At 48.9% G+C, this 11,963-nt stretch overlaps 1 long non-coding RNA gene across 1 annotated transcript; it reads left to right on the forward strand.

Annotated features, from left to right (window-relative positions):
- Positions 1-9,245: 9,245 nt before the first annotated feature.
- Positions 9,246-11,228, forward strand: LOC118972241 (uncharacterized). Its single transcript, XR_005061099.2, has 3 exons — positions 9,246-9,360; positions 9,757-9,871; positions 10,883-11,228. It is a non-coding gene; the product is annotated as an uncharacterized lncRNA (long non-coding RNA).
- Positions 11,229-11,963: the final 735 nt, after the last annotated feature.

Here is an 11,963-nt window from a genome sequence, read left to right on the forward strand (position 1 = left end):
TTTTCACAGCTGTTGCACCAAAGCCCCCACGTTACCACAACCAATGAATTTGGAACACATTCTATACTTTAGCCAATAAAACTGAAAGAGGAACACACCGGTTGCCTATTCCTTTGTGACTTATCATGAGTTTTGGCCCTAGGGGGTCACCCACTCCTAGTTATCTAACTTAGGGCAGGGTCCAGGAATGTTAACCTCAGGCAGTTTCTATGTAAACCGGGTGGTTTTGTTCTAAGGTGCAGTTAAATTTTATCCTGATTCTTGATGTTCTGCATTCCTTTACATTTCCCCCCTTTTCTTGATCAGACTGAGGAATCTTCCACAGTGGCATTTAGGGCCTGATACCTTTGACGAAGGACCAGAAGTTGGACAGTGTCAATTCTTTCTCGCACAAACCTAACAAGCCCGTTAATTATGCACAGGCCAATCGTAAGCAACAACAGCAGGATGACCAGTGGCCCTGCAACGGCCAAGAGGAGGGTAACAAACCAAGGTTTGTATTTGAACCAAGACTCAAACCATCCCTCGCCACTTTCATATTCTTTATGCCTCTTCTCTAGATCTTTCTTTAGTTTGGCTAGGGGATCTCTTACTGCACCTGTCTTGTCTACATAGAAACAACATTCTTCCTTTAAGGCTGCACACAGTCCACCTTCTCTTAAGAACAAGAGGTCCAGGCCCCTTCGATTCTGTAGGACCACCTCTGACAAGGAGGTGAGGGCTTGCTCCAGGTCTGATATTGTCTGTCGAAGTTGTTCTAGGTCCCTGTCGACAGCCAGCCTCAGGGCTGTGAGCCCTTTTTCCCAAGTTACAAGGGCTGCGACCCCAGTGCCTGCCCCTGCTATCCCTAGGGAGAAGAGGGTCCCAATGGTCAGGGCGGTAACAACCTCCCTCTTGCTCCGGTGGGGGCTCGGCCTTTCTTCCCAATCAGAAAGGAAAGACTCATGAGAATGATATATTAGATGAGGTAGAATGGCCTCCATCACACAAAACTCACTGTTAGCGTTGAGCACAGAGGTAGGTAGGGCTGGACCGAGGCCTGTCTTTGAACAAAGCCACCAACCCAAGGAGGGCATAATCTACTTATGCTCCTCCCACGTAGTGTAGGTGTAAGAAGAGCATAACTGGTTCTGGATCATCGGGACTGTGCTTACGCATGTACCAGCAGCTGAAACCTGAGTGATTGAGATTCCCGGTGGTCCATTGTCCCAATAAGTGGGATAGGAATCAGTGATAGTTTAGGAGCCATTTATCCCGACCACCTCATAAAAGGGGGGTGAACCTAGGTAGCACAACCAACAGGGATTGGCGAGGGAGGGAGTGGTGCGGTTCAAAGTCTCTGCTGCTGCCTGTACCATTTCCCACAAGGGATTATCTAACCCAGAGGGGGCGTGCTGGGATCCTAACTCAGAGGTCAATGGACCCGGTTCTCTTATGGGTTCTGGGGCCGGCATTCCAGTCAACATTTTCTTATCTTTTTGGCCCAGAACAAGGATCTGGGGAGTTGTAACCTGCTTAGGACCTACGGCGGTGTTGGGAACTGGTGTGGGAGCTGACACAGTTAATTTAATGGTTAGGGTTGAGCCTTCTTCCTCATGTCCCCAAGATTTATAATACTTTATCCCCCATGTTAGCCCATTTATCCAATGCGACACCTCAGTATTTTTGCCCATCTCGGTGAATTGAATTTGTACCCAATCCCGGTCCCGGTCACAAGCCTTGTCCCTGGGCATGTGCCGTGGGACGTCCTGATTGACATAAGAAAATTTGACAGCATCCCCTTTTTTAACTGGCCATTTCTGACCCCCATCATTTGAGGTTACCCAGTCCAAGCTAGCACACCAGAAGGGCCCCCACCCACATGCATCGCTTTCGCCTGTTTTCGGGCAAGCATAAAATCCCTGGGCGCTATCCGGAGGGGTGTAGGGCCCAGCCCCCAAAGGGTCCAGTAACCTTGGTTGATCTGTCAAAGGCAGAAAAACAGGTCAGGCCACCAGGTTCCGAGTGGCGCCCTGTGTTCCGTGGTACTGATGACCTCCCCAGCTGCGCCGTTTACCAACATCCAGGTCAGGTCCCATGGCTGAGGGGGGTTGGTGCCTTCGAGCTGGGGGATGGTGACTAAGGCACTTATCAGCATAATCCCCTTCATCTTTGGCTTAAGTGTAGTTTTAGGGGATTCACAGGATGCCGCCGCACCTTCCACTCTTCTCCTCGGGCTTCTGGATCTTTATGAGCAGGACCTTCTGAACATGGGTGTGATGCACCCAGGGAGCGATACTGTTGGATTCCCCTGAGGAAGGCGCCGCCCCAAATCACTCACCAAAGACGTTTCTTGATGCAACAAGCAAGAGGAATTTATTCGGAAGCCAACTAGTTGGGGTCCAAGTCAGCCCGTCGCAGCAGGTCTCAACGAGGACCCTGAGTACTTACAACTAAGTGGTTATATAGGATTTTCTGAGGCATTCAGCCCTAGAGAATTACCATGGTTACAGATTATGTTGTAGTAACAAGATAACAATACTACATAGCAAGATAACAATACTACAAAGGCAGTAATTTTTCAAACCTACGATTTCTGGGTTAGTGCCACGTCCTGGGGGTGTAGCAAGGTAGGGTCAGCTTTTATGCTTAACTAACCGAAAGGTTAGCGCTGCCAGCAGTCATGATTGATTAACTTGTTTTTCCAGAGGAGTTACCTGGTTTCAGTTGTTCCCTCTGAGTCATATATCAGAATGGCTTTTTGGGCTTCAAGATGGCTACTCTTAGGCTAACTTATTTCTCAGGGAGGTTGGGGTCCTACAATACCATCAACCGTGAGAGCAGTGGGGGTGGTAAACAATACAACATAAGGTCCCTTCCACCTGGGTTCGAGAGTCTTTACTTGGTGTCTCTTGACCCATACCATATCTCCTGGGACTATGCCATGTTCTGGGCTTGGAATCTTCCCGCCCTCATAATATGCTCTAATCATGGGCCAGATTTCCTGCTGCACTTTGACGAGAGCTTGCAACACATTCAGATAGTCAGGGGCTGGGTCCTTTGCCCCGGGAAGCTGCACTTGCCGAGTTATGGGTGGAGGGGCCCCATACATTATCTCAAATGGAGTTAAACCATGTACATAGGGGGAGTTCCGAACGCGGAAGATGGCTAAGGGAAGGAGGGTCACCCAGTCTCTGCCAGTCTCCACTACCAATTTAGAAAGGATCTCCTTCAGGGTCCGATTCATCCTCTCTACCTGCCCAGAGCTTTGTGGGTTGTATGCACAATGTAACTTCCAATCTACCCCCAAAGCCTGTGCCAGTCTCTGCAGGATCTTGCTAACGAAAGCCGGGCCGTTATCGGAGCCTATGGCCTCAGGGATCCCATATCGGGAGATAATTTCTTCAATTAATCTTTTTGCTACTACCTGGCTGGTCTCATACTTGGTTGGAAAAGCCTCCACCCACCCTGAGAAGGTATCCACTATAACTAGCAAATACTTATACCCATACCTTCCTGGTTTTACTTCGGTGAAGTCTATTTCCCAGCTCCTCCCTGGAGCCCTCCCCCTTTCCCGAGTACCTGCTGGGTGCGGCCCTCTTGGAGCTGGTTTTAGCATTATACAACTGCTGCATTCTCTCATGATCTGATGAGCTGCCTCATTCTGGTGGGGGAACACCAACTGCGCGGACTGGAAAAGGCTGAGCAGCTTTTTCCAGCCTAGATGGGTGGACTTATGCAGACTAGCAAGCATGTACTGTCCCAAAGCTTCTGGCAGGAACAATCTACCTTCTTTGTCCCTACTCCAATTTCCCTCCCCAACTACTTTCCCCGAGACTTGTTTCCTAATCCACTCAAGGTCCTGAGGGGAATACTCAGGTTTGGGTGGCAGGGCGGGCAGTTCAGGTATAGGTATTTCGAGGGCTGCAAACACAAGGGAGTCCGAGAGGGCAGCCTTCCTAGCTTCCGCATCAGCATGTTTGTTGCTGGTGGCCTCAGGTGTCTTCTTTGATTGGTGGCCTGGTACATGTATAACTGCTACCGCCTTTGGTTTTTCGATGGCAGCTAGTAATCTTTGGACTTCTTGTAGATTCCTCAGTTCCTTTCCTTCCGTGGAGCGGAATCCTCTTTCCCAGTAGATGGCACCATGGACATGGACAGTGCCAAAGGCATACCTGCTATCTGTGAAGATGTTGGCCCGCTTGCCTTCTGCTCTCTCCAGGGCCTCAGCAAGAACAATAATTTCTGCCTTCTGTGCTGAGGTGCCAGGGGACAGGGCTGTGCTCCAGACTACTTCTCCCTCGTGGGTCACCACCGCTGCCCCTGCTCTCCTGATTCCCTCCTGCACAAAGCTGCTCCCATCTGTGTACCAATTTAGTTCACAGTTCAGCAACGGCGCGTCTTTTAAGTCTGCTCGCACCTGAACAATTCCGGAAAGAATATCTCTACAGTCCTGGATGGGTGTCGACAGATCTTTGTCTGGCAGAAGGGTGGCAGGATTTAGGGTCACCGGGTCAGAGAAGGCAATTCGTGGAGAATCTAGTAAGAGCCTTTGGTAATGGGTGAGTCTTGCATTTGTCATCCATTTTCCTGGAGGGTGCCTGAGGATCCCCTCTACAGTATGTGGGGCTGTTACCCTCAGGTTCTGGCCAAAGGTGAGCTTGTCTGCCTCTTTTACCAGTAGAGCAATAGCTGCTAGGATACGCAGACAAGGTGGCAATCTGGATGCCACTGGGTTAGTTGCTTGGACAAATAGGCCACAGGTCTTTTCCATGGGCCTAGCTGCTGAGCCAAGACTCCTTTAGCCACTCCTTTCTTTTCATCTACAAACAGGATGAAGGGTTTTTCTGGGTCTGGTAAAGATAGGGTGGGGGCCCGGAGGAGAGTTTCTTTTAGTCTGTCAAAAGCCTCTTGTTGTTCCTGAGTCCATTGCCAGCCTGGCCCTTCTTTGGTCGCCTTGTATAGTGGTCGGGCTATTTCTGTGTACCTTGGAATCCAGAGCCTGCAGAACTGGCTGAGCCAAGAAATTCTCTCACTCCCTGGGGTAAGGAAGGGATGGGGATAGTCAGAATAGTTCGTTTCATGGCCTGTGTTAGCCACCTGGCTCCGTTAGATATTTTGTATCCCAGGTAGATCACTGACCTTTGACAGATGTGGGCTTTCTAGGCACTGGCTCGATATCCCAGTTCGCCTAGTTCAGCCAGCAAGTTCCCTGTGGCTTCTTCGCACTCCTCATGGGTCTCGTTGGCCAGCAACAAGTCATCCACATACTGCAGCAGTGTCACACGGGGGTGGCTCCTGCGAAAGGGCTCCAGGTCCTGGCTTAGGGCTTCATTGAATAAGGTGGGAGAATTCTTGAAACCCTGTGGTAGCCTAGTCCAGGTAAGCTGTCCTTTTCTTCCTCCCCCTGGTTCTTGCCACTCAAAGGCAAACAAAGGCTGACTAACTTCAGAAAGGGGGATGCTGAAGAAGGCATCTTTCAGGTCCAGAGTAGTATACCACACATGAGAGGATGGCAGGTGGCTGAGCAGGGTCTAAGGGTTGGGCACTGTGGGGTGGATATCCTCGATCCTTTCATTAACCTTTCACAAGTCTTGCATGGGTCGGTATTCTCTGCCACCAGGCTTCCTTACTGGAAGCAGGGGCGTATTCCATGCAGATTGGCAGGATTTAAGGACTCCTGCTTCTAACAGTCGGTGGATATGGGGTGCTATCCCTTTCCTAGCCTCTTCTGGTATTGGATACTGCTGGAGTTTGATGGGCAGGGCCGCGGCTTTGAGCTGAACAACAACTGGGGGCAGATGTTTGGTGAGACCAATTCCTCCGGTTTTGGCCCATGCAAAAGGGAACTTCTGCAACCAAGAGTCCATTTCTCCCTGGCCCTCCTTTTCTTGATCTGCCTGAAACAGGTGATGCTCATCGGCTAGGGATAGGGTTAGCACATGCCACATGCACCCGTTGTAGGAGCTGCCCTTCTTTGTCCATGATCTTTATCCCTTTGGGTTCAAAATGGATGCGTGCCCCGACTTTGGTTAATAAGTCTCTGCCCAGAAACGGTGCGTGGCTCTCAGGTACGACCAGGAATGAGTGGGAGACCTGATGCCTTCCTAGGTCCACTTTTCTGTTAGTAGTCCAGGCACATTTCTTGGACTCTGTCGCTCCCTGGACTATACTTGTGTGTCCTGGGTTTAGGGGGCCGTGGACTTGGTTGAGAACTGAATACTGTGCCCCAGTATCTACCATGAACCCAAGGGGAGTCCCCTCCACGCACAGGGTTACCCAGGACTCGGGGAGGGGTGCCGAGCCCCATCCCCGTCAATTCTCCTCTCCTAAGTGGAGGGTCTCAATGGGGTTCCCTCCTCCTTGTTCCTTCCTTTTGGGGCACTCTCTCTTCTAGTGCCCATATCCCTTACACAGGGCGCACTGATCTTGCCCTAGCCGAGATGGGCGGGGTCCCTTTTTTTGAGGTGATCTAGGGCTCCCTTTTACCCCGGCTAAGAATATCCTAGCCATTTCTTCTCTCTGCTTCTTGTTCTCCCTCTTCTGAAACTCTCTGTCTTCTTTCCTATTTTTCTCCTGCACTTCCCATTTCTCTTTCTTCAGCCTCTCTTCCCTATCCTCTGGAGTCTCTCTAGCATTGAAGACTTTCTCTGCCTGCTGCAGCATTTCTCTAATAGAGATCTCTCCTAAGTCATCCCGCTTGTGGAGTTTCCTCCGGATATCGGGGGCTGCCTGGTTGATAAATGAGAGGACTACAGCTGATCTATGTTCCTCTGCCTCTGGGTTTATGGGGGTATATTGCCTGTAAGCATCAAAAAGCCTCTCTAGATACGCGGCCGGGCTTTCCTTTCCCCCCTGAACAATAGTTTTTACCTTAGCTAGGTTAGTGGGCCGTCTGGCGGCCGCCTGGAGACCGGTCATTAGAGTCTGGCAGTAGACCCGGAGACGCTCCCTACCTTCTGCTGTCCCGAAGTCCCAGTTTGGGCGTGTAAGTGGAAATGCCTTGTCGATGATGGGCTGGAGGGTAGTAGGTCTTCCATTTTCTCCAAGGACATTTTTTCTGGCTTCATTGAGGATGCGCTCTCGCTCTCCCGTTGTGAAGAGGGTGCGGAGTAACTGCTGGCAGTTGTCCCAAGTGGGACAATGGGTGAACATAATGGACTCTACCAAACCTATAAGACACTTGGGGTCCTCCGAGAAGGGAGGATTCTGAGTCCTCCAATTATAAAGGTCACTAGATGAAAAGGGCCAATACTGATATTGCTGGGCCCCGCCCGGACCACCTGCACTGATGGCACATACGGGCAGAACCGGCACTGCTTCCTCTGAGGTGGAGGAGGGAGCCTCCCCTTCTTGCTCCCTTGCCCCTCGAGGCCTCAACTGCATTCGTCCCGCTCTACCTGGTGCCCAGCGTGGGGCCAGGGCGGGGGAGCGTGAGGAAGCTCTTTCCAGCCTCCTGCCTTCTCCTGCTGAAGAGTCTGGGGAAGCTGTGGCCACCTGGTACCTGCTGGGCTCCCTGACCTCATTTTCTACCCCTCCGGCAGCTTCACCCCCTTCTCCTGCATATGGGGGTGGCCGCTCAATTGGCAGACGGGGGTAGAGGGGGGAACTGTCAGGGAGAACAGGTGGCGCACTTGGGCGCACAGGGTTCTTGGCCCTGTGATCAGAGGGTTTTAACTCTTCCTGGGCAACTAAGACGGAGCTTTTAAGTGGTTCTGCATGAGATTTCCCCATCAAAAAGGGCCTCAGCCAGGAAGGGGGATTCTTGGCCAAATTCTCCCAGACAGGAATATAGGGAAGTTGGTCAGGGTGGCCCTCAGGGTCTGGCCGAGAAATGATGGCTTTGACCTTGTCAATAAGTTCCAGGGAAAGAGACCCCTGGGTCGGCCAGCCTACTCCAAAGGAGGGCCACTTGACTGAGCAAAAGGTATAAAGATTACTTTTCTTGATACTAAGACTCATGTTTAGGGCCTGTTCCTTGACCTTCGGAAAGTGGGAAAGGATCAGACCTTTAGGAGTAGCCTGAGTCTGGCCCATGGTGAATAATCCAAGGAAGACAAAGGTGAAAGGTAGAAGTGCCACTTTAAACAAGATGACTGGTGTATGTGCTTGTGAACAGGCTCTTAATTGCCCGACCTGTGCCCGCAGGGGAATGATTTAGTGGCAGAAAGGAGGGATGGAAAGAACAGGAGAGCCTCAGAGTAAGAGAAACTTAAAGGGAAAAGCGCAAAAAGAAATATAAACCAAAACACAATAAAACAATCAACAATATCACCAAACACACACCACATTTGATTGCACTTGCTTGGACCGGTCCTTCTCTCACTCTGGTGTGCACCACACTCACCACTTTCAGGATCCTCAAAGACTCTCGTGACTCTCCTGAAGGGCGTCCACTCGGACTGCTGCAGGGTGACGAGCTCGACCTTTTCCTCCTCAGGCACCAGATTCCTGCCGATCGGACTTGCCTTCCTAAGGCCAAGTCACTCGGACCTTAGGGCCAGGATTGGTTACCTGGGCTTCACCCAGGGTCACTAACCTGGGGGCTGGGAGTACCAACCCGGACTTCCTTACTCGGGATCACTAACCCGAGACCAGACACGGGATGGCGACTCCCACTTTATACTGGATTTATGCAGACATGAGGGGGCGACCCTCGAATTACGCTGCCCCGTCTGGACAATTAGACCTTGCCTCCAGCCATCCCTTGTTCTCAGGGAAGTCGCTCAGATCCCGGATGAGCCCCCAAAATGCTAGGGTCCGAGACTCTGAGGTTCCTCCAGAGAACAAACCACACGGATGCGGAGATGTAAATTCAAGCAAAGTCTTTAATCAGCCAGCTAGCTGGGGCTGACAGCACCTCTCCTGACTCGCAGGTAGAGTCTGAGCTGCCAACCTCCAAGCAACTTTAGGTATGGATTACATAGGGTTTTCACAGCTGTTGCACCAAAGCCCCCACGTTACCACAACCAATGAATTTGGAACACATTCTATACTTTAGCCAATAAAACTGAAAGGGGAACACACCGGTTGCCTATTCCTTTGTGACTTATCACGAGTTTTGGCCCTAGGGGGTCGCTCACTCCTAGTTATCGAACTTAGGGCAGGGTCCAGGAATGTTAGCCTCAGGCAGTTTCTACGTAAACCGGGTGGTTTTGTTCTAAGGTGCAGTTAAATTTTATCCTGATTCTTGATGTTCTGCATTCCTTTACAGACTTTATATAGCCAACAAAGCCCCTTGGAAGAACTGGCCTGATACCTTGCTTACAGGGTTCCCAGCAGCCTTACCAGGTGAGTGAGGAAGGTCACTTCCTGGCAGGTGCAGGAACCTCAGGATGTCTTGGAAACCTCGAGAAGAGAGGAATTCACCCAAATCTACAGGTACTGCAGGCAAAACCTGATGGCAAGTCTGGCTTGGCTTTCTGGCCTCGAGAGGCCTTTAAAAGTTCAATCTGAAATTCCTTACAAAAAGTTCCAGCAAAGCACATTTAAAAGAGCCTATGTAATCAATTGCTCTTCTTGCTGCACTTATGCAAATAATAAAGCCAAGTGTTAATTATTTTCTTAATCTAGCTACTTCTAATAAAAATAAGGGTGCTTTTAGAGAAAAGTATTGTTTCAATAATGCAGTCTTATCTATACTAAATCCTAATACTAGTCATTGAAATGTAAACTCGATCCAGAATTCCAGTTCCCCATAATGGCCTGGCTAATGCCCCTACTGGGCCTCTTAATAACAGTTTGTGGTTTACTCTTAGTTGCCTCTTGTGTTTTCAGGTTTCTCCATAACCTAGATGACCCGGGTCACCACCAACCAGATGTTACTTCACCGTTATGCACCTCAGGATGTCTTGGAAACCTCGAGAAGAGAGGAATTCACCCAAATCTGCAGGTACTGCAGGCAAAACCTGATGGCAAGTCTGGCTTGGCTTTCTGGCCTTGAGAGGCCTTTAAAAGTTCAATTTGAAATTCCTTACAAAAAGTTCCAGCAAAGCACATTAAAAGAGCCTATGTAATCAATTGCTCTTCTTGCTGTGCTTATGCAAATAATAGAGCCAAGTATTAATTATTTTCTTAATCTGGCTTCCTCTAGTAAAAATAAAGGTGATTTCAGAGAAAAGTATTGTTTCAATAATGCAGTTTTATCTATACTAAATCCTAATACTAGTCATTGAGATGTAAACTCGATCCAGAATTCCAGTTCCCCATAATGGCATGGCTAATGCCCCTACTGGGCCTCTTAATAACAGTTTGTGGTTTACTCTTAGTTGCCCGTGTGTCCTTAGATTTCTCCAACAGCAGCTAACCTAGATGACCCGGGTCGCCACCAACCAGATGTTACTTCACCGTTATGCACCTCTTCCCACTAAACCCCCTTCCTTTAGCCTAATACCAGCCTCAAACCCCCACAATGCCCCTTGTCAGCTGGAAGTAGCCAGATCGAGTCGTCGCCCATAATGACCAAAGGGCTGGAATGTTAGGCTGGAGGAAGGAGAAACAAGGACATGCAAGCAGAACAGAGAGATGCCATAGGGGGAGAACAGACCAGACCCCAAGGTCCATGCCTTATATGGAAAGGGGACAGCTCTTCCTGAATTCCATCCTTCTGATGTGCCAACTAAGACCCAGATGTTAGCCTCCTCCCTCTTGGAAGGAAAAAAAGTTTCTAGTTGTCTATTATGTCACCTTTAGCCAATCATACCTCTCCACACCCCCTTGGATAGCTTGCCCACCCCTCCCCCTCCTAATCCCTTATAAGCCCCCACCTCCCTGACTGGGTGTGAGTTATCTGGCCTGTAATACCCAGGCCCTGGAACATCACCTGGGGGTGCATTCAAATAAACTATCTGGTCCTTTGTTGCCTCTCTTTGCCTGCTTATTTCAGCTAAAATTTATCTTACAGGTACCACATCCTTTCTAGTGAGAAGGTCAGAATTAAAAAGAAGGTAATGATGACTGATAGAATCCAGACCTGAGTACCGCCTTTTGAGTAAGCTCACCCACCATCACAGAGAGACCTAGGTGTCATCTTACCTAGGCTACAAGCATTCTCCAGAGGACAGTCAGCAAGCCACAAGCCCACCTTTCCCCTGACCCCTCCCTCAAAGAGCCTGCCAAAAATCCTGGCCATAAAAAGCTGCTTAACCTGTTAGAGACCCCTTTTCCTTTGTTCTGCGGGCCAGGACAGAGGGGTCCCTCTCAGGTTCAGCAATAAACCTGCTTGGACTGTTGAGTTCACATGCCCTCTTTTTCTTTGATCTATTCCCTCTTTCCCTTTCAATGCCTGTGCAAAACAACAAAATGTTGCTTAAGCTACCAATGCAGAAATCACACTTAAGTCAGGAAACAAACAAATGAAAAAACCCCACAAAATCAAACTTGAGCAATATATCCATAATTTTAAGAAATGAAACATTCCAGAAGGGCTTTTCTGGGGCGTAGACACAGCATTGCAATTTCTGAATAGTTAGACTTTCTGAATGATCTGACAGAATAAAATGCACTAAATCAATAATTAAAGATATAATAACACATGCTTCCAGAACCAATATGAGACTAGATTTGAAATAGAGAAAAGTTATATGGTAAAATAAGATACTTGGAACATTTGAGGAGACACTTGCTATTTATAACACAGTTGTCACGCTCAAACGTCCTTTCATTTTGCTCTTCACAACTATATGAGGAAGAGATAGTACTATCTTCCCATTTCACTGATAGGAATTAACCTCTAAGAGGCTAAGTGATTTGCCCAAGGGATATAACTAGTCAGTAATGAACCCAAGTTCAAGTCCAGGTCTTGCTTTCCAAAGGGGGAGTGTCTTATACACATTTTAAACAATAAGGATAATACATTTGCAATTATATACAAAAAGAGACAATCACTTTTAAAAGAATGTAAATTGGAATATTGCCTTGTAACTCCAGGGGAAAAGCCCAGGGCAAAATACCTTTGAAACCAAAATCAGTCAAAGGGAGAAATA

Source organism: Manis javanica, chromosome 8, assembly GCF_040802235.1.
Source record: "Manis javanica isolate MJ-LG chromosome 8, MJ_LKY, whole genome shotgun sequence".
Lineage (NCBI taxonomy): Eukaryota > Metazoa > Chordata > Mammalia > Pholidota > Manidae > Manis > Manis javanica.